The 22,457-nt window shown below is 49.2% G+C and overlaps 1 protein-coding gene across 2 annotated transcripts in view; it reads right to left on the bottom strand.

Moving 5' to 3' along the window:
- CHST8 (carbohydrate sulfotransferase 8) overlaps nt 1-22,457 on the bottom strand; it is a 144,479-nt gene that overhangs the window by 80,592 nt on the left and 41,430 nt on the right. The window contains exon 1 of one of the 2 annotated variants that reach the window (XM_032170398.1): nt 1,048-1,720. The exons of the other annotated variant lie outside the window; for it this stretch is intronic. The gene's annotated coding sequence lies outside the window, so the exon portion shown is untranslated. Of the gene's footprint in view, nt 1-1,047; nt 1,721-22,457 lie in introns of those variants that run through there. 2 annotated transcript variants of the gene reach the window in all.

The following is a 22,457-nucleotide window of genomic DNA, read 5'->3' as shown; positions in this document are numbered from 1 at the left end:
CACAGACCCAGGACCATACCTCCATGGTGGTGGAGCTTCATCTGTTCATGTTTCCCCTTTCAAAGACCCTGCCTTTGCTGGCCCCCGAGAGAACACGAACACCCTCTCTATATCCAGGGAAGCTGGCATTGGAGCTGTCTGTGGCTTCAGGGTCCAGCCCAAAAGCCCCAGATCCCAGCTTTTCCCTCTGGGACCCTCAGCTCTGTGTTTGTTCTCACTGGGGACCATCTGACCAGCTAACTCCCTGCTCCGTGCAAACAGGAATCAAAAGGTCAGCGTGCCTCCCCTCCTGGGTAACTGGCCAGCAGTATGGCTGGCCAACTGGACTCTATAGAACCCTCCTTTCCCCTAAGGTGTGGGAAGGAAGGGTGGTCACCGACAGACCCCCGGGCATTCCAGGGGGTGTAGAATCCTCTATTGTTCCTCGGAGGATCCCAAGCTTCAAAGTCGCACGTTGTTTTCAAGGCAACAGGAGCGGCTGGTCTAAGAGCTGTCTGTCTCCCTCTCCTGGGAGTCCAGCTGCTGCCTGGGGAGTGGACACCACCATCTGTCACAGGCTGGGGCCTGGGGGGTGGGGCAAAAGCACAGTCACAGGCCTCAGCCTCCACCTGGGACTGTCCCATCCTCATCACAGACTACATCACTCTCAGCTCCGATGACAAGGACAAAACCTGCCTTCACCTGCCTACACCCATCCCAAGACCAACAGACAATAAGAAAATCCAGCCTGCCAGGGGCAGAGAAGAGGGAGGGTTCAGGCAAGAAAAATAAAGAGCCCCAGCGAGTTTCCAGCAGCTCCTGCCCAGCCTCAATTCCTAGTCCTCCTGGTGGCTTTTCTCCCCGAGGCCTGAATGGCGTCACCAATTTTTACTTTAAGGAAAAAAAAAAAAAAGATCCAATTAAGCTTATAAACACCTCCTGGGACACAGGGCAGGGTTAAGGATTCCTCCCATTTCCTTATTTATTTGATTTTAAAATGTGTCTCTTTGAAGAAATTCACTTCAGGGCACAAGCAAGGACTTGGGAATTCAGCCAAAACACACGCACCTCCAGTGGCGACCGGCAGCAGGCGGACAGACGCATGGACGGCTCCAAGGACACGCTTGGCTGCAGCTGCTTCTGGGCCTGGACGCTCCCCCGAGCCGCCCAGAGGATCCCCTGTGGCCGTGGGGACCTGTCCCCGTGCCTGGCTCCAGGCAGCATCGGTGCACCCACGTGGTCAGCGGACCCTGGGCTCGGGAAAGTTCTCTGTCCGGTGGGTCTCCTTGCACCACACGGGCAGGAGAGAACAATGACGTCCCTCCCGGCTGAGGGCTCCCGGAGAAGCTGCTTGTTGGGAGAGAGGCTGCTATGGCAACTTGAGGAGAATGGAGCCAGGCACTGCCGTCACCTTGAATCCGGCACCGTGCCTTCTGCCGCGGTGGCAGCAGCGGGGACTCTGCAACGGGCGCTGGTCCCTGAGCCCCGGCTTCCCTCCTCAGCCTCCTGGCCTCGGGAACTCATCTGCTCGTCGCCGATCGATCGGTGGGAGCCCACAGCCCGGTCCCCCGGGAGCACCAACCTCCTTCTGTTTTGTCAGACTAGTTCTTCCCTGCGCGCGGCTCTCGCTTACTTCTGAGATGGGGCTTTTCTTGATTTCAGCTCATTAAAAATCCTGCAGCTAATTAAAACCGCTCTAATGGCAGCGGCGGCGGCGGCAGCAAACTCTGGGACGAGTCCCTCCAGTTTTTATGCGTAGGCATAAAGTTGCAATGCTCTGCAAGGATGACGGATGGGCGCGAGTGCTCAGACTCCAAGGCGGGGCTGCAGACTCTCAGGCTGGCTCCTGCCCTGCTGCTGGGGAGCGCTGGCCTGGGTCCTGAAATCCCCAGAGCCTGGCCTTGGCACACCCAGGCCCCTGCCGGGCTGCACGCTACTCCCGGGGGAGGCAATTTACCTGCTGTCCGCTCCCCTGTTATAAGGCAGGGTTCTCTCCACTCCCCCCAGCCCCATGCTCTGCAGGAGGGAGAAAGGGCGTTCTGAGGTGGAGGTTGCCGCGTGAATAAGGCTCACAAGGTCCTAAAGCTTGCCCCCATAGCCCTACTAGGAGCACCACAGCCCGGCCTCCCACCATCACCGACACATTGCCAGGTGGAGTCTGAGGGGCGCCTGCAAACACAGCCACAGCGAGGGGGGCCTGAGAGCGTGGCCAAAGACTGACAGGGCACGTCAACTGACCGCACCCTGGACACTATCTCTGCCCAGGGCTTCTTACATGTTGAGGACATTTTACGCCAGTGGGGCAGGGCAGGGGACAGTCATTCTGCATGTAGAGAAACTGAGTCCCCTTCTCCTCCTCATCCTGGCAGAGTGCGGAATGCTGACTCAGTGCCCCAAATTCCCTGAATGTGTGAACCTTGGTTCCCTGAGAGCACCATCGCGGTGACAGCCCTTCCCCCACTGTGGGAAAAGCATTTGCCACCTGCCTCTGACTCAGCGCCTCAGGAATCGGGAATCGCACCGAGGCCTCTCCCCGTCTTTGTATTCCCAGCACCTAGCACAGTCCCCGGCACAGGGAAGGTGATCAATAGCCTCTGCTGCATGTTGAATGAGCATGAGTTAATAGATGGAAGTGTTTGGGGCCATCTGGAGAGAGGCACTCCATGAACCTGGAATTTTAAAAAGGTCATTTATGTTTCAGGGAGCTGAGGGTTTGTTTTCCTCAGAGCTGCATTGGAATCAGGTCCAAAGAGTAGCCCAATCCTATGACAGGAGGCAAGGAAGAAATGGTCCCCAGTGAGCCCGATGGAGCCTTAAAGCTTGAAATACTCGAGGCCCGTTTGCCACCAGGACCTCACTTTTGCCTCCTCATGTCAGTATGACAGATTTCAGATTACAGAGCTTGAAGACAAATGTATTTTTAAAGACAAATGTTGATTCTCTCTACATATACATGCATATTAACAGGTGCAATATTTACACAAAAGACACACGCCATTGAGATGCCACGAAATTGACTGATTGTCCCGACATGGTTTGGATATGTGTCTCCTCCAAATCTCACGGTGAAATGTGATTTCCAGTGTTGGAGGTGGGGTGTGGTTGGAGGGGACTGAATCACAGGGTGGATCCCTCATGAATGGCATGGTGCCATCCCCTTGGTGATGAGTTGGTTCTCATTCAGTTCATGTGAAATCTGACTGTTTAAAAGAGTCTAGGACCTCCCCCCTCATCTCTCTCTTTCCATGTGACCCGCCTCCTCCCACTTTGCCTTCTACCATGATTGTGAGCTTCCTGAAGCCCTCCTCAGAAGCCGAGCAGATGCCAACACCATGCTTCCTGTACAGCCTGCAGAACCACAAGCGAATTAAACCTCTTTTCCTTATAAATTGCTCAACCTCGAGTATTTCTTTACAGCAACACAAAAGTGGACTAATGCATCCCCAAACCTTTAAAATATATTGTGATGCTAGGAACCCCCCAAAAAAATTACAGCTTGCATGTGTCGATCAAAAAGTCAATGATAGCAACACATGCTACAACATGGGTGACCCTTGAAGACATCATGTTAAGTGAAACAAGCCAGACACAAAAGGACAAATACTGTATAATTCCACTTGTGTGGAGTACCAGGAGTAGTCCAATTCATAGAGACAGAAAGCAGAATGCAGGTTACCAGGGACTGGAAGGAGGAACAGGGAGTTGTTTAATGGGTACAGAGTCTCTGTTTGGGATGAGGAAAAGGTTCTGGAGATGGAGGGTGGTGATTGTTGCCCAACAATGTGCATGTATTTAATGCCACTGGACTGTACACTTAAAAATGATTATGAAGTGGGTGCATCACTAGAGGTCAGGAGTTTGAGACTAGTCTGGCCAACGTGGTGAAACCCCATTTCTACTAAAATTACAAAAATTAGCTGCATGTGGTAGTGCATGCCTGTTTTCCCAACTACCAGGGAGGCTGAGGCAGGAGAATCGCTTGAACCTGGGAGGCAGAGGTTGCAATGAGCCGAGATCACGCCACTGCACTCCAGTCAGGGCAACAGAGTGAGACTCTGTCTCAAAAAAAAAAAAAACAAAAAAAAAAACCAAAAACAAAACAAAACAAAAAAACAAACACCAGGCACGGTGGCTCACATCTGTAATCCCAGCACTTTGGGAGGCCAAGGCGGGTGGATCACCTGAGGTCAGGAGTTCGAGACAAGCCTGGCCAACATAGTGAAACCTGTCTCTACTAAAAATACAAAAATTAGCCAGGCATGGTGGCAGCCAACTGTAATCCCAGCTACTCAGGAGGCTGAGGCAGGAGAATGGGAGGTGGAGATTGCAGTGAGGCGAGGTCGCGACATTGCACTCCAGCCTGGTTGACAAGAGTGAAACTCTGTTAAAAAAAAAAAAAAAGAAAGAACAAAAAAACCCAAAACCCTCAGTGGAAGCAGTTTGAACAAGGCATCTGGATGTCACAGGGTAGCCATCAGGCTCAGAGCAGGGCACCCCAGGTTCCCTGGCCTGACTTCCCCTTCACTTAAGTCTGATCTTCAGAACTTGGGTTTCCCTATCTCAGAATCAGTCCTCATCCAAAATATCTGCTGTAGATGAGTTCCCAAGTTCCCTGCAGCTCTGGTGTGAGACAAATGTCTTGAAACAGGGAGGCACCTTGTGAATTTCACTTGCATAGGGTTACTTTCAAGCATGCCAGGTGGGCTTCAGTCAAGGGCACCCCTCACCCACACCTGCCGCCTGTCCCTCACCAGGGAACTGGGTCGGTCCCATGACATGGCCTCAGGGAGGCTGCCAGGGCTGTGCCCCAGAGTTCTACACTCCAGGAAGGCCTGTTCCAGGGATAATTGGGCCCCTGTGGCCCACATGAGCCCAGCCAAGCTGTTTCCCTTCTTGATAACCCTGTCCTTGTTTGAGGGATCAAAGGCCACACTGCAAGTGTCAAACTGAGAACTGTTCTCAGGTTCTTTCTGATGTGCAAAGCCGTGCTCCCCTGAGGCCTCCCTGGCTGAGGTGAGTTCCACCTGGGCTACTCCTGACCTAGGGGACCATTCCTCTGTGTGAACTCCACTGAGCCCAGCTGGGACAGTGCCTCGTTTAGTGATGGCTATCGTTTCAAGGCAGGAATCTAACAGGGTCCTTTTTCCTTCAAAAATCTTTAATTTTTAAAGATCCGAAGAAAGCAACACGAGGATCCTTGTGGGGAAGGAAGTGTTCTCTATCTTGACCGTATCAATGTCAATATCCTGGTTTTAATACTGTTCTACGGTTTTGCAAAATGTTACAATCGGGGGAAGGGTGTAAGGCATATATGGGATTTCTCTGCATTATTTCTTACAACTGTATATGAATATATAATTATCTCAAAATTAAAAATTTAATTAAAGAAATCAAAACTTACAAATAAAAGTGACTGGCCTTTCAGCTCATGCAGAATGGAAGCAAATTCTAATGTTGTGCACGTAAATAATAGTCATTTCCATGGATCAGCTCCAGCCCCTGTTGTATAAGAAACATTTTAAAGTTAAGGGACTATGCCTTTAATAGGAAAATTTGATGTGTTAGCAACTACTGGTTGATCTTTGTGCACTTTTCAATTGCAAATTGCACTTTAAAAATGCAAACAATTATTAATATTGATTTGGACTAAAACAATATTGAATTTCAATATATTTCCAGCTCTTTTATGAATTACCCTGTGGATACATGGTGATTATGATAAAAGAGTATTTGCATGCTCAATTTCTTTTCAGTGAGGAACCTTGAAGAGGGCTGACGTGATCCATGGATAATGAACTTCACAGGGACAAGAATGGCTCTGAAGCCATCAGCCAGGATCTCAGATTTAGCCGCAGCACAGATTTTTCAGGGCCACTTGCCTCGCTGGGCTTTTTCCAAACCAATATTACAGAGCACAGGTTAGGAACACCTGCTCAAGGCCCAGAATGGGATTTTGAGTCACAGTTTTTAGGGAAAGAAAAGAAAAAGGAACAGGTATTTATCATTATTTGTTAACGTTCCAGGCACCATGCTGGATACTACATAAACATCCCATTTAGCTTTCACACAATAACCTTTTGAAGTAAAAATCATTATCCTTATTTGCCACAGGTTTGGTTCTCTGTAAGGAGATACAGAGATGGAGTTTGGGGTGCAAGATGTTTATTAAGGATGATAACTGCAAAGGAAAAGGGAGGAAGCTGGAGTGGGAAGAAGTGGAATAAGGATGTAGGCCTTGACGGTGGGCTCCGGAGCAGATTCAGCCTGTCGGAGTGTCCTGCAGAAGGAAGATAGGGCTGGACCCTTACACCTCCCCCTTACTCAGTATCTGGATGTGGGTTGCCCAGAGAAGGGCGTGATCTCAGATGAGGCAGTTTGCTGCAGATGAGGCAGCCGCTCATGGAGCTGAGGACTAGAGGCTGGCTGCTGATCACACAATACCCACGTGGTCAGCAAATCCTTCTTGGAAGGAAGATCTGGGCAGCAGATCTCCAAGCCCACCACTCTGTTTTGCAGATGATGAAATGAAGACCCAGAGAGACTAAATATGGCCAAGGTTACACACAGGAAATAAGCGCCACCCCAGATCTGACTCAAATCCTCTCTCTCTACCCCAGCCACGCTTTTCCAAAACAAAAGCTTAGATCAGACTGTCCTGACCTTCAGTTACTGAGACACGAAGGTCTGACAGTCTCCAGAGGAACACGCAGAAAGTTTGGCTGTGTAAGCAAATACACTCACTTCGCCTCCTCTGCTAATGTCCCCGCAACAGACACACATGCGTGTGCACGCTCACACGGATACACACTTACTTCTTGGCAATTATCTCATTGCTAATGGAAGAAGGTGGGAACATGAATTATTTGGGTTAAAAGTTCCCTCGACAGTACAGACTGGAGAGCATCTCTCCCCACCTGAGCTGCCAGATCCTGCCAAGAGCACCTGGGGATGTAGGATGCGGCATGGCCAGCTTCCTTTCACTTCTAGAAAGCACTGAGCTATTCGCATTTTCCAGCGGCTCTGACATCTGCAGCCGCAGCAGGAAAAATTACAGGGAGGAAAAAATTGCATATTTACTTCTCAAAATTGAAAGTTGGGGTATAATATGGACAGAGAGGAGTCTGTAAGTAAACCCGGAATGCCCCGGCCCCTGGCAGGGTGCAGAGACACAAGGCAGTCCGTAGACTTCTGAGGAGGAGACAATGGCAAGAAGGCTTGGCTGCCTTCCAGGGAATCTCTCTCCCTGTGGCTGGCACAAGGAGGCCCCAGAGAACTTGTCTTTGTGTTTCCGGCTGCCAACAGTGCCTGGCACAGATCAGGTGCTTGGGCAATGTGTGGCAAATGAAGAGAAGCTAGTAAAAGGACAACGAAGGTGAAAGGAAGCTCCTGCACTGGAGCCAGCTGGGTCCTTCGGCCTGGGGTCACATGGAGTCCAGTGGTTGTGTTCTGTGGGTCCGCTCAGCACACAATCATGGCCATACCCTTTGGAAGCAGGCTGGCTTCCAAAGGGTAACCTCCAATATCTTTTTTTATTTTTATTTTCTTAGATACAGGGTGTCACTCTGTCACCCAGACTGGAGTGCAGAGATGCAATCATGGCTCACTGCAGCCTCAAACTTCTGTGCCCAAGCAATCCTCCCACCTCAGCCTCTTGAGTAGCTGGGACTACTCAATTTAACAGTGCCTGCTTAAATGCTTAATTTTTTGTAGAAGTGGGGTCTCACTATGTTGCCCAGGCTGGTCTGAAACTCCTGGCCCCCAGTAATCCTCCTGCGTTGGCCTCCCAAAGCACTCGGTTTACAGGTGAACCCTCACAGTCTTGACCTCTACCAGTCCAGCATGATTTTCCCTGGAGCTCATCTCAAAACAGGCTGGTCTCTTCCAATGTGAAGGCTCAAGACTAAGAATATGGCAGAACAAAAGTCTCTTGGCCCTATCCTGGATGCTCTGTGGAAAAAACAGGTCTCATTTAGGCCACCAGGAACTGACCGGGGCTTCGAATGACCTGGAAGCACCAATGAGTGACTGTGCATGGGACAGGAACTTACCTTCTCCATTAGTCTCTGCCTCAGGTCTCCTTCCAGCTAACATCCTGTGTTCCAAGTATCCTCCACCCCAGTGACCCTTTGGTGCCCTTCTTTTTCCCCACAGGGTGTTGGAAAGCCAGAAATGTGGGTCCAGACTAACACTTCCTCCCTCTCCTGACACCTGAGTGCAGATCTGGCCTTCTGAACATGTGTCCTGTCTTTCTTTCCCAGTCCCTCGGTGAGGCTCTGATTCAGCACCTTCAGCCTGGACAGCTCCCCATCTCAACACCTGTCCTGCAATACATCTGTGGTCACTCCCGAGCCCCCTAGGTGCCCAGTGACCCAAGTTAAAATGTCTCAGCATGGTCTACCAGATCTGTGAATATCTTGCCTCTGCCAACCTCCCGTGCCCAGTCTCATCTCTCACCATTCCTTGATGGCCCCCAGGCCAAGTGAGGCACCCTCCTGTGTGTTCCAGAGACTAATGGCTTTTCCCCAACAGAGGGGACTGTGGGAGGGTAACACAGAGGAGACAGCACTCAGCATTCAATGTTGTCACTGGGAGATTTCGGGCATCCTCATGCTATATATCTGGGCTTCTGTTTTCCCAGCCAGTAAGTAGGTCCCTGGTGGACTGGTACCATGGAGCTATTTGAGAAGATTCCTGCAGTGGTGGGATGCTGCCCTGGGGTGGAGGAACAGGCTTGGGTCAGGTGGAATGGGCTGCCAGGTCCCAGTCCTCTCTGCACGGTGCCTGCTCCTCCACGGCCGGTCTCACCATCTTTCCATATGGCTCTGCTGAATTATTTGCTTATCTTGAACAACATCCAAGGGAGTCTGGTTTCTCTGGTTTCTTTCCCTAAGCCTGTAGCCTCTTTTCTACCATCCTGGGTTTCACATGCCCTCATCGCTCAGCCTCAAGGACACAGGCAGAAGAGCTGTAAACCATTATGATCCCTGTACATAGGGCTCCGTGGCATCTGTCTGCCAGGCGGGGGCAGGTGGGGCAGGGATGTGGGTAGCACTCGGCTAACCGGGAGCATCTTAAAGCAAAAGAGCATCCACACAGACCCCACACTCATGCCCCGGTGCCCCCCTGCCGGCTGATCACACAAGGGGTTGCTTGAGCCCTGACTTCTTATGTGATTGCTCTAAAGAGGAATGAAGACAGGCGTTTTTATAGTGGGACTCAAAATGTCAGTCATTGGTCTTTAGTGAGCAGCTGTTTGAAGCAGCTCATTTCCTATAATAACCACATGACACTTTCAAAATAAAAAGTATGTTTAAAATGACACATCCAATGACCCTTGGTAGCAGATCAAGACCTTCAGATCTTCCTATTTGGAAACGTGGATTTTTTTTTTTTTTTCCTTTTTAAGAGTCTGGGTCTCACTCTGTCACCTGGGCTGGAGTGCAGTGGTATGATCATGGCTCACTGCAGCCTCAAACTCCTGGGCTCAAGTGGTCCTCCTGCTTCAGCCTCCTGAGTAGCTGGGACCACAGGTACATGCTATAACACCCAGCTAATTTTCAAAAATTTTTATAGAGATAGGGTCTCACTATGTTGCTCAGGCTGGTCTTAAACTCCTGGCCTCATGCAATCCTTCCACCTCAGCCTCCTAAAGTGATGGTGTAAGCCATCACACCAGGGCAAAAATTATTATTATTATTATTATTATTATTGAGATGGAGTCTGTCTCTGTTGCCCAGGCTGGAGTGCAGTGGCACGACCTTGGCTCACTGCAACCTCTGCCTCCCGGGTTCAAGCGATTCTCCTGCCTCAGCCTCCTGAGTAGCTGGGACTACAGGCATGTGCCACCACGCCCAGCTAATTTTTGTATTTTTAGTAGAGACGGGGTTTCGCTGTGTTGGCCAGGTTGCTCTCAAACTCCTGGCCTCAAGCGATCCACCTGCCTCAGCTTCACAAAGTGCTGGGATTACAGACATAAGCCACTGCACTGGACCCAAAATTATTTTTTAAATGACACATCTGATGACCCTTGTAGCAATGCAGACCTTTAGACCTTCCAATTTGGAAACCTGGATTTTTAACTTGAAATTTCCTGATTCTGAAATTGGCAAGCAATGCACATTTAAAAAAACTTACTTGAGCCTTATGTCCGTGCTGGATTTGGCCTGAGGTCCACCACCCATTGCCCCCTCTATGATGAAAGACGACTCAAGTGATCCTCCTGCCTCAGCCTCCTACGATGAAAGAGGAGGCAATGGGTGGACCTCAGGCCAAATCCAGCATGGACATGAGGCTTAAGGAGGAGCCTGGATTGGGGAAAGGCATGTGACCCCTGGATAAGAACAATGCTTCCCGGTTCAAGGACTTTTGTGCAAAATCAGCTGAGGGAGAAAAATCCTCTGGGAAGAGAGGCTGCTACAGCCTCACTGGTCAGAAGCTGGTTCCTACAGCTCTGTGACCAGATGGCACTTAAACATGGTTGTTCAAGCCCCCCAGTCTGTGGACTTTGTTACAGTGGCCCTGGCTGATGACTTCAGCCCCTGTGCCAGGAGGGCTCAGCCCTGACCTATAGAGCAGCCTCCTCAGTGGGGCAGGAAGGAGGCTGGGGTGTTGCCAGGAAACCAGCTCTTGCGTGGTTCAGTGGTTGCCATCAACCATGTGCAGTGTGAGACCACGCATTGGACGCAAACTCTGCCTAGACCAGGATGTTTTTGGAAGCGAGAAACAGAAAACCCAGCTCATCAGGAAAATCGAGGCTCCACTGTGTCACTGGGGACCCAGGCTCTGCTAGTGGCTCTGCTGCTCTATCCTTGGGGCAGGTTTTATCCTCAGAGAGCTCCCTTCACGGTTCAATGGCTACAGACAGTCCAAGCTACAGGCATCCTCATTATGTCCAGTAGAAGGGAGGGAGCCCCATCCGCAACCAGGGAACAAGCCCCTGGATCCTGAGCCAATAGAACTTCTTAACCCAGTGTGCCTGGGGCTGAGGGGATGCTCTGTGCTGGGGGTGGTGCAGGCCTGGCTACTGGAAACAGTGGGATGAAACTGCCCTGGGGTCAGCTCCTCCCAGCTCAGTGAGTAGGAGACAAGAGGGATAGGGACACAGGGATGGCCACAGGGCCCACTACACATTCACTCCTTTGCTCCTGAGTGGACATATCTACACACATGTGTGAGCATGCAGGTGTGTCTCTACGGCTCCATCCTGTGTATCTGTGTGCCTGGGTGAGCACATGCTATAGACATGTGTGCACACACGTATACTCATTTCAGAAACTCCCACTCCTCTGCCTGTGGCCACCAGCTGGGAGCAGTCCAGCTACAGCCAGAACACATCCAGCTCCTGGCCAGCGGGAGAATGACCTTGGCAACCCTCACCCGAGCTCAGCAGGTCTTCCTCCTAGTTGCTGCCCAAGGTCAGGTCTGCTTCCTGGCAGAGGAAAGTGAGGCTCCCTTGTCTAGGCAGCCTGGAAGGAAGGCAGTGGGAGGGTGGCCTGTGGTTGGGGGGACTCCGGAGTGGCGGCCCAGCAGGACCATCTGCCATCTGTGCCTCCTGCGCCTCTCCCTGCTCCATCCCCTCTCTACCCGCTCTCCGCCTCAGGGTGCATCACTCTGGAGACCCCTGGGACTTGGAAGCTAATTTTCCACGATCATTAGTGACGGAAAGACCTCAGGTTCTGCCTTTAATTAAAGTCAAACGTGGGGCTGAGGAGAAGTGCTGCGCTGCATGCAATCGTCCTCTTCCCACTTGTAAAAGCCATATGCAAATAATTAAGCCAGGCATGAGAGCCGTAATTAAAAATTTCACAGACCCCCTCATTAGCTGAGCAGTCTGCACAGAGGAGCAGGACCCAGCCCCTCTCCCATGCCGATGGCAGCTCCTGCAGATGGTTAATTGGGGCTGGGGGAAGTAGCAGGCCACACCTAGGTGACAGTGCACCTGGCGATAAGCTGACAGGGCCTCTTCCCAGGCCGGCAGCGATGACTTCCCTCTTCTGTCCAGGAGGCCTCTAGCCAGGGCCAGAGCTCCTGTGGTGAAGTGGCTGAATCCCTCCATCCCTCCATCCTAGTGCAAGGAGACTCTAACCAAAATCTCCTAGCTTCCCGTGGCCCCAGCCCTGACTTGTGCACAGCTGGGACCTGCTGACAGAAGTGAGGAGAAAAGGCTGGGTGCGGTGGCTCATGCATGTAATCCCAGCACTTTGGGAGGCCGAGATGGGCAGATCACGTGAGGTCAGGAGTCCAGGACCAGCCTGGCCAACATGGCGAAACCCCGTATCTACTAAAAATACAAAAATTAGCCAGACGTGATGGCGTGAGCATGTATTCCCAGCTACCTGGGAGGCTGAGGCAGGAGAATCGCTGGAACCCGGGAGGTGGAGGTGGCAGTGAGCCAAGATCATGCCACTGCACTTCAGCCTGGGCGGCAGAGGGAGACTCTGTCTCAAAAAAAAAAAAAAAAAAAAAAAATGTGGGAGAAGGGTCTCAGCTACAGCCTAGAGACCCCTCCAGCTTGACCTTCTTGCAGCCCCTTCTCCCAGCATGCCCAGGAGGAAGGCAGGTTCAGCAGACCCATGCATTCTTCCAGCAAGTGCACATCCTGGGGCCCTTCAACCCCGTCCACACACACAGACGTCCTCAGGCCTGGTGGCCACTGTGCAGGGAGGGCCACACTTGAAGATAAAAGCCCCAGACAGACAGGAGAGCCTCAGAACTGGGGGTGGGGAGGCAGGGAAATGTGTCTGACCTCACTGTCCTACACATTCTCTGGCCTCCACCACTCCCCCTGCCTCACCCAGGGTCCCTGGCTCCCAGTTTCAGTCCCCGCCAACGTCTGGTTCACCTCATGTCTGGAATTGATTCTGCAAGGCAAGTCACTGCAGGCATCATCTCCAGTTACTCATTGACATTTCCAAATGAATACTCACTCGTCCCAATCACAGCTACTAGTTTTCCATCTGGCCTGATCAATGGGACTCCTCAGAAGGAGTCATGCTCCCCAGAGGTACTGATCGATGTCAGGGAAGCTGCTTGGCAGGCACAGAGACCAGCTGTGTCCTCCCAGCCACGACACCCGGACACTGGCCAGCTCACCTTGCCCACGGACCACACGGCCCTATGCTGGGTCAGAGCTTCCACATGGCCTGGACTCCTACTCCTTCTGGTTATATACATAAACTGGAGGTGATTGCAAACCCAGGAAGTGTCTCCCCTTCTGAGGATCTGGGGGATCTCATGGGGTCACAGAGAGTGGTGGAGCTGGGCGCGTCCTGCCTGGGTCCATCCTCGACCACAGCGTCACCCCACGTGATGTCTCCATCCAGGTCCCTGAACTCAGCCCTTCCCCATTCAGGCCTCTTCTTTCTTGGCGGCTCAGAAACTGTCATTTCTCTTTCTTCCTCTCCTCTGTCAGAGAGATGCAGGCTCCCCTGACAAGGGTGGTCAGACATCCATGCCAAGCGTCCTGCTCTTGGAAGCTGGCCCAGGGCCGTCTCATCCTGGCTAACTCTCCACCTCATTTCTCATCATTCCCCAGTACTCTTGCTTTGACAGTCAGCTCCACTGGTTGTGTGGGCCCCGACTGTCCGGCCAGTCAGAGTCCCTGCCCAGCTTCTCTTCCCGTTTCTCGGCATTTTCCCCATCGCAAACACATCTGCCTAAGAACTTGCACTTTCCGTCGCTGACATGAGATGGTACACAAAGATGAAAAAATACTTTTGATAGGGGCCAGGCACAGGGGCTCACGTCTGTAAACACAGCACTTTGGGAGGCTGAGGCAGTTGGATCACTTTGAGGTCAGGAGTTTGAGACCAGCCTGGCCAACATGGTGAGACCCCATCTCTACAAAAAATACAAAAATCAGCTGGGTGTGGTGATGTGCGCCTGTAATCCTAGCTCCTGGGGAGGCTGAGGCAGGAGGATTGCTTGAACCCAGAAGGCAGAGCTTGCTGTGAGCTGAGATTGTGCTACTGCACTCCAGCCTGGGCAACAGAGTGAGACTCTATACCCCACCACACACGCACACACAAAAAGAAAAGAAATACTTTCAATGGAGAAGAGGATTCCACCACTTACATAAACCATACACCTCTTTTACTTTTTGACCCTGTTTGATTTTTTAAAATTTAATATGAAACATTTCAGATATCTAGAATATATATATGTGTATATATATGCACACACATATATATGTGTATATACATGCACACGCATATATATGTGTATATACATGCACACGCATATATATGTGTATATACATGCACACGCATATATATGTGTATATACATGCACACGCATATATATGTGTATATATATGCACACACATATATATATACACACACATACATATAGGTAAATAACATAAAGAAGAACCAGAACATTCATCACCCAAGCTTAAAGAATAAAACAATTATCAATACTTGGGGTTCCCTTTGCAACCCTCCTCCCCTCTGGAGGTAAACCACACATGTGGTGAATACTTAATGAGCACCTACTACATGCCTGGCACTATTCTAGGCAACTGGGATCCATTCATGAACAAAAGAAAGATCTTGCCCTCATAGAATTCCACTCCAACCAGGAGAGAGGCAGATTATATATGCCCTTAGAGGGTGAGAAATACTAAGGACAGAAGAAAAACAGAGTAGGGGGAGGAGGACTGGGAGAGCTTGAGGCCAAAGGCGAGTATGTGGGAGGAGTTCTGACTGAGAAGGTAACATGTGAACCAAGGGTTATAGAGGGAATCGGCTGTGCAAGGGCCCTGGGGTGACAGCACTCTTGACAACCAGTGTGTCTGCAGAGACATAAAGAAGCACGAAAGAAGATATGGTCAGAGAAGCAATGGGGGGCAGTGATGTGGGCCACTCCAATGATTTTGGCTTTGACTCTGAATGAGACAGGAGCAGAGGGAGGACACTGTCTGACCTGGACTTCGGCAGGACCCCTCTTGGCCTTGGAGGAAGAGGCCAGGCAGAAACAGAGTGGCCTGGGAAGAGACAACAGCAACAGGATCGGTGAGAAATCTCGGGCCAGGATGTGGAAATCTGTCCACCATTCTCATGTGAAAATTGGTGCTTTTCAAAGAAGGCTTTATTTGGATGTTGAAAATTACATAGTTTTTACTTTGATGCTGTGATATCAACATGTGTTGATATCACACTTGCCGGCCATGAGCTTTTCTGATGTGGATATTCTGGATCTTGAAAAAACTGTAATTCACTCTTCTCGGCAAGCTGGGCCCCCGCTGCTTGTTGTCATATCCAGAAACTCAGGAAACTTAGCTGCTCATTATATGTGAGTGAAATGGAAACGGAACAACGGAACATATAGTGATGACTAGGAGAAGGAGGCTGGAACTGCCAGGATGCCTGGGTCCAGACTCTGGCTCCACCACTTACCAGCTACATAGGCTACTTAACCTCTTCATGCCTCAGTTTCCTCATCTGCAAAATGGGAGTAATAATCTCTGTGGCTACCTTGCAAGGTTATTACGAGCACAAAATGGGCAATAAGGGAGCAGTGCCTGGCATACAGGGAGTGTCGCTCATGTCAGTGACTACTTTGGGGGAGATGAACAGAACCCCCGACGTGCTCTCTCTCTGACAATTCCATCAACCTGCAGTTGGCAAAGGCTGAACGCCTGCAAGTAAGGGGAGCAGTGGAAGCTTCTAATGGAGGTCTCTAGGAAATGTCTCAGGAGCTCGGGCTGCAGGCAGACCCACAGAAAAATGTGACGCTCCTGGAAAGGGCTTCCAGAAACTGGCCGGTAAGCACTTCATCAAGAAGGTAAAATGAGCAGCCGATCCGGGCACCATGCCTCTGCAGCCAGCGCTGGCCCTGGGCTACCACTGCTGGTGTGTGTCAGGACAGGTGATGGGGTTGGTACTTATGTTTACGCTCTGTGTCTGCCAAACTATTTCAATCATGTCTGCTGAGTATGCCAAGCACTATTCAGAATGATCAATTTTGAAAGTTTGGTGCAGTTGGTCTTTTCTCAGATGATTAAAAATATGGTAAACTTCAGCCCATAGACTCACCCAACATCTTTGACAATTTCAGTTCAGATCAGAAGAACCCAGTGTGCAATTTGAATTCAGTGATATTGAACTTCACAGAATCAGGAAAACAGCAAGGCATTCAATGCATTGGGGTTTTGTTTTTGTTTTTGTGGGTTTTGTTCTTTTCTTTTCTTTCTTTCTGCTTAATTACTTTGCTAACAAGGTTGAAGTCTTCTAAAAAACTTGGCGAAATACTAGAAGCTGACGCTTGGCAGGAAATTATGGAGTATATTCTGCAAATATCTGTAAGGTTTCCCCTTGTATTCACACACATAGAAACGCACACAATCCTTGCATTGAATTCAGCATTTCTGGAACACCCCTAATGGAAGTTTAATATTATTTTCCAATTCAGCTCACTTAAAAGAAATTTGACTCCAGTTCAAAGACATAATCAATTCTATAGTTAGTCACCAAAGCTTAAGAAAACAGCATTTCCTCAATGATAGCATCTTTGGCCATGCCTCATGCATATCTACGTTGGTTCCCTTCATCATCCATTCATCACAACTAATAGTCAAATAATAGATTTGGGCTTTTGCAAAACTTGAAGCCTGCCACCCTCACTAAGTTAATAGTTTGGCACTCCAGGCTGCCTTCACAGTTTCTTTGCCAAGTTAAGATCTGGCTGCCCTCACTGCAGGTTTCATGGAAGTTTTCCAGGAAGGTGAGGATTTGTCTCCTCCAGGACTGCCAGGGTTTTGCACAGATGGGTGGCAGGCGTTTTGGATCCTGACGAGGTGTTTTATTGCTAATTTCTCTCATGTGAAGCAGAGAATGGAGCTCTGCAGGAAGAAATAAAAACCACAGGTTTTAGAATAAATTTCACATGATCTCGATCCAACATTATTTAAGGCACGAGAGTGGTTTGGCTTCACTGCCTGGAATTTGCCAGCACCTCCAGGAAGGTGCACGTCGCCATCTTTGCAACAGACATAAATCCATCTTTGATATGAGCTGCAAGTATCATTTTCAGTTACACCCAAAAGGGATAAAGAAAACAAAAACGAGAGTCCTAATGTTCATGTTTGGTTTGCAGACGGCAATGTGAACTCTGTGGCCAGTAGCCAAAGGGTGATGGGGCAGGTCAGGCATCCATCCACAACCGGGCTCCAAGAAGCAGGAATGCGTATGTGTGTCTGTGGGTTTGTTTAGCACAAAAGGTCATGAGCACAGTGCACTGGTGCCTGTGGCTGATTGGAACGATCCCTTTGATTTCCCTCTCATAACATTGGAACCAACTTCAACTCTTGGAAAGGATAAAACTAAGGATGCAACACAAATACGTTTCCCGAGGCTCACGGACCCATTTTTGTGCTACTTTGTTATAAACACAAAAATCAAACTTTCTTCCTCTAAGCATAACCTCACGTTCAAACAGAAGATGCTTGTTTTTGACCCGTGATGGGAACCACAGTATAAATGGCAACACACACGCACGAGAGTCCATATGTCCTAATACGAGTGTCATGAAGCAAAATCTCAGAATCTCCAAATCTCTCTTATTCAAAATTCTGCAGAGCTCTACCCCCAGGAAAAAGATGAAAAGCCTTTATTTCTATCATTTGATTACAAAAATATAACTTTATATTTTGAAGCCCCCCACAAAAAAAGCCTCTCCAATTATTCAATATTCAAGTCTTATAACTCTTCCCTTCCCTCCTCAGAGATTCTCATACACTTGCCAGAGGGTCACCTGATCTGTTCTTCCTCCCCTCCACCTCCCTGGAGAATTGCTGCTCTTCATGACCACTTCTGGGGTAGGTGGTAAGATGATTCCCCTATTTTTCCAAACCCTAATTGCTCGGAGGCTATCTTTCCCCCCTCACAAAGCCCAGACACCTCTTCCCATTTGACACATCTTTGGACAAGCCCAACATCCAATATGGTGGATGTTGTATGTTCCCCCAGCTCCATGATGAAGGCCAGCAAAGGCTCTCCCAAGGAGGGCAGAGTGTTAGGCAGTGTGCATGGCATGGAAAACCCAGGGTCCCCAAGCTATACAAGCCTCCACCCCCTGGCAACAATCAGAGAGATGCAATTTGGTTAATTCCCTTCCACACCATCTCAACATTCCTGGCAGCCTCTCAAATAAATACAATAGCAGAAGGGGCAGAGTCATGGGGATGAAAGGACCTTGGGACCATTCTTTCTCAAGCAGAGACAATCGAAAACCGAGTGTCAGATGTGCTGTCTGACGCATTCATTCAGGGTTAGGCCCACTCTCATTCTTTTCCTCAGGCCCTGTTGTTTTAGGATATGAAGTGACTCTAAAAACGGCCGATATTTTTCCCCCGACACAAGGGCATAAATCTACGTCTTTGGCGCTTTCTTTGTGGTATCGATTCTTCTGAGAATGAAGGCAGATGGTTCCGATATGGGATCATCTAATATTCCCTCAGCTTGATTTATAGATTTCTTTGTGCATTACCTGAACATAAACGAGTCTTGCATTATTTCTTGTGCACTTGTCAAATTAAGGCAAGATATTCTTGTTGACCTTTAAACCTAAAAAAAAATAAATAAATGTGTCTGAGACGTTTTCCAGCAAGCATTAAAATGAGCTGGGCTCTCAAATGCCCATTAAGAGGATGTAATTACGAGGGGGAGTGTCGTCTGTGCTGCGGGTAATGATTTAATTTTAGTTTTAATGCATTCGCTCAATGGAGGAAAAGAAAACAAGCTGGTTACGAATCATCTCGCAAAACAGACAAGAACAATTTGGCACCGTTTGTTCCTTAATTTACCAGAATGGGAAGGAGCTGGGGGAGCTTGCCACCCCAGCCTTCCAGAAGGAAGGAACACTTCTTGAAAGGTGCAGAGAGAAGTGGCAAAGCAAGAACCAAAATAGAGACAAGGTGGCCGTTTGCTGCGATGTTACCAAACAGAGCTAGCGCCAGCCGTCGGGCTGCGCGAGGGTGTAAATTGGATCTGACTTCAAGCAGGGGAGGAAATTCCGTTTGGGGCTGCAGGAAGGCTTTCTCCTACGTTATTTCTCCCACTTCCCTTCCTACAGCCAAACCTAGACCCAAGGAAAGGGTCTCGGGGCAACATCCACTTGTGGCTTACCACTGTTGGCCAGCACACAGGCAAAGAGGATGAATGTGCCCTTCACCCTCCGTCTGCAAACCCCGTTCTTCAAGGTGGGGTGATGCCGGCTGCAGCCTCACTATGTGCAAACCTAGGTGCCTTCTCATGGGCACTCGATGCATATACACGCCTGTGATCACACAGGGGCTGGCCCCCAGGCTGGCTTTGGTATCCCTGGGGTCCCTTTCAGAAAAATACCACCTAACTGTAATCCTAGCACTTTGGGAGGCCGAGGCGGGCAGATCACTTGAGGCCAGGAGTTCAAGACCAGCCTGGGCAATGTAATGAAACCCATCTCTACTAAAAATACAAAAATTAGCCGGGCGTGGTGATGTGCGCCTGTAGTCCCAGCTACGCAGGAGGCTGAGACGGGAGAATTGCTTGAACCCGGGAGGCAGATGTTGCAGTGAGCCGAGATCATACCACTGCACTCCAGCCTGGGTGACAGAGGAAGACTCCATCTCAAAAAAGAAAGAAAGAATGAAAAAGAAAAATACCACCTAACAACTACTCTCTAATTAAGTCTGTCTTCAAATCTCACTAACAAGAGGAATTCCACTGGTCATGCCACCAATACCCCTCTCCTCTCACTCTCCCACTTCTCCCGGCACCCCCTTTGCTGATGCCCAGCCTCTGGGCTCCATCGGCCAACTTCCCCAGACCCTCCCACCTTCAGGTTCCTTCTCTTCTCTGCAGTGTAACTCTGCTGGTCTCCGCATTACCCCGTCCCCTCTTTCTGGACCCGTGAGCTCTGCCTCCTTTTTGTCATCACTGTGACTCTAGAAACGCGAGGCAGACAGAATTCTCACTGTGAGGCTGGGAGGAGGAGACAGCGAAGTCCTTGTCTGCTAGTGACGGTTTCTCTGCCACATCTATTTGCAGGGTCCACACACATGTACACACACACACGCACATGCTCACACTCAGCCTGGAGGGCTTCCACAGGCATGGAGGGGAGAAGAAAGTGCATCTTCCCTATGGGTACCCCCTGACTTTCAGAGTCCTGTGGGGCATGAAGGGCTCAGTTCCAGATACGACAGCTCCATCTCCAGCCACGTGACTAATTAGCGTGGCCTACATCGACAGGCACTAATGGGCCCTTCCTGTTGTGCAGCCAATGTTGCTTCTTTCTCAGGCCCCAAGGCACCTGCACAGACGTGATCCACGAGAAAGCTGTGTGGGGCACAGCCATTTCCGACACCCCGTCCCGGAGCCAGAAGCCTGCCTTTCAGCCTCCAGCTGTAGGGACGCCACTTGTCCCCTCCCAAACCTGAGGATGTCATTTTATCATCTGTCCACCCCAGTCTGACCTTGTCTGCTGCCTGCCCAGAGCTGGGTGGGCCACTGGGGCCCTGATCACTTTCCCAGATACCCACTGAGTGTGAACCATGTGCAAGCTTAGGCTTGAGGAAGGCCTGCCCATCCCCTCCACCCTCCACCCATCAGGAGTCACAGAGGAAGTGTTCCTTGGGGGACCCTGCTCCTGGGTTCTGCAGTCCCAGCCTCACCCTGGTCCAGCAGGAAGAGGCTACAGGATTGTACTTGAGAAAAGCTTTTTTTTTTTTTCTCAGTTTCGAAGATACTCAAACAATCCTTTCAACATGCCAGTTCTCATGAAATGTCCAACACATTTCCATTTGCCATCTTCCTCCATTTCCATACCCGTCTGTGTCTTGCAATCCATTAAACCAGTGTTCAGCAAACTGTGGCCCGTGGACCAAACCTGCCAGCCACCTGTTCCTGGAAATAAAGTTTTATTGGAACACAGCCACGCCTGTTCTGTATCATCTGTGGGTGCCTTCACGTTATGATGGCAATTGAGTGATTTCCACAGTGACCTTTTGGTCCAAGAAGCCTAGAATATTTACTCCGTGGTCATTTACGAAAAAGTCTGCTGACCTCTGGCCTAAACTACAAATATAATTCACTTATAAATAGTCTGTCTGGCATAACAGATGCTAGTAAGGATATGGAGAAAGGGGAACTCTTGTACACTGCTGGTGAGGATGTAAATTAGTACAGCCACTATGAAGAACAGTATGGAGATTCCACAAAAAACTAAAAATAGAACTACCATATGATCCACTCCTGGGTATATATCCAAAAGAAAGGAAACCAGCGTATCACAAAGATATCTACACTCCCACGTTTATTGCGGCACTAGTCACAATAGCCAAGATGTGAAATCAACCTAAGTGCCCATCAGTGGATAAACGGATAAAGAAAATACGGTACATACACACAATGGAATAGTATTTAGCTATTAAAAAGAATGAAATCTTGTTATTTGCAGCAACATGGATGGAACTGGAGACCATTATGTCCAGTGAAATAAGCCAAGCATAGAAAGATAAATATCGTTATGTTCTCACTCATATGTGGGAACCAGAAAATTGGATCTCATGAAGACAGAGACAAGATTGGTGGTAACTGGAGGCTGGGAAGGGGATGGGGCAAGATAAAGGGGGGAAAAAAGCAAATATATTCCCAACCAATTTTGGAAAACAATTTGAGATATTTAAGTACATGCATAAAAATGGTAGTATAATTTTTAAACAATCATCTGTAAAATAACCTTTTGAGATGTCCAGTTAACTTTTTTGGGTAAGCCACTTAACATAATCACTCAAAGAAATAAAAATGAAAATCCCAGAAGCTCAGGGTAAACCACATAGATTCCCAATTCTAAATCCATATATCTCTTTAAATTACACAAGTACACAGGAATGCATTCTCACAGGAAAAAACTTCAAACAATACAGTGGAAGTGAAGATTCCTTTGAAAGTCGCCCCAATCCAGTCCACTCTGAACTGCGATCATTGGCATAATTCCTTTCAGACTTCTAGATATGAACTTACAAATATGTAAATAGAGGACATACAGTGTGGCTTTGTGTGTGTTTTCGCCATAAATGGTGTATATATGTACATATTGTGCTACGGTTTGCTTTTTTTCACTTAACAGTACTGTTTAGACATCTTTCCCAGCAGTGCATATGAACCTACCTCATGCTTTTTATTTTATTTATTTATTTTTTTTTTTGAGATGGAGTCTCACTGTCTCACCCAGGCTGGAGTGCGGTAGCGGGATCTCGGCTCACTGCAAACTCCAGCTCCGAGTTCAAGTGATTCTCCTACCTCAGCCTCCCAAGTAGCTGGGATTACAGGCGCCTGCCACCATGTCCTGCTAATTTTTGTATTTTTATAGTGACGGAGTTTCACCATGTTGGCCAGGATGGTCTCGAACTCCTGGCCTCAAGTGATCGGCCTGCCTCTGCCTCCCAAAGTGCTGGGATTAGAGGCGTGAGCCACCGCACCTGGCCCCTCGTGCTT

Source organism: Hylobates moloch, unplaced genomic scaffold, assembly GCF_009828535.3.
Source record: "Hylobates moloch isolate HMO894 unplaced genomic scaffold, HMol_V3 SCAFFOLD_12, whole genome shotgun sequence".
NCBI lineage: Eukaryota > Metazoa > Chordata > Mammalia > Primates > Hylobatidae > Hylobates > Hylobates moloch.
The sequence above is the reverse complement of the archived record's forward strand: the minus strand, read 5'-3'. Positions and strand labels throughout refer to the sequence as shown.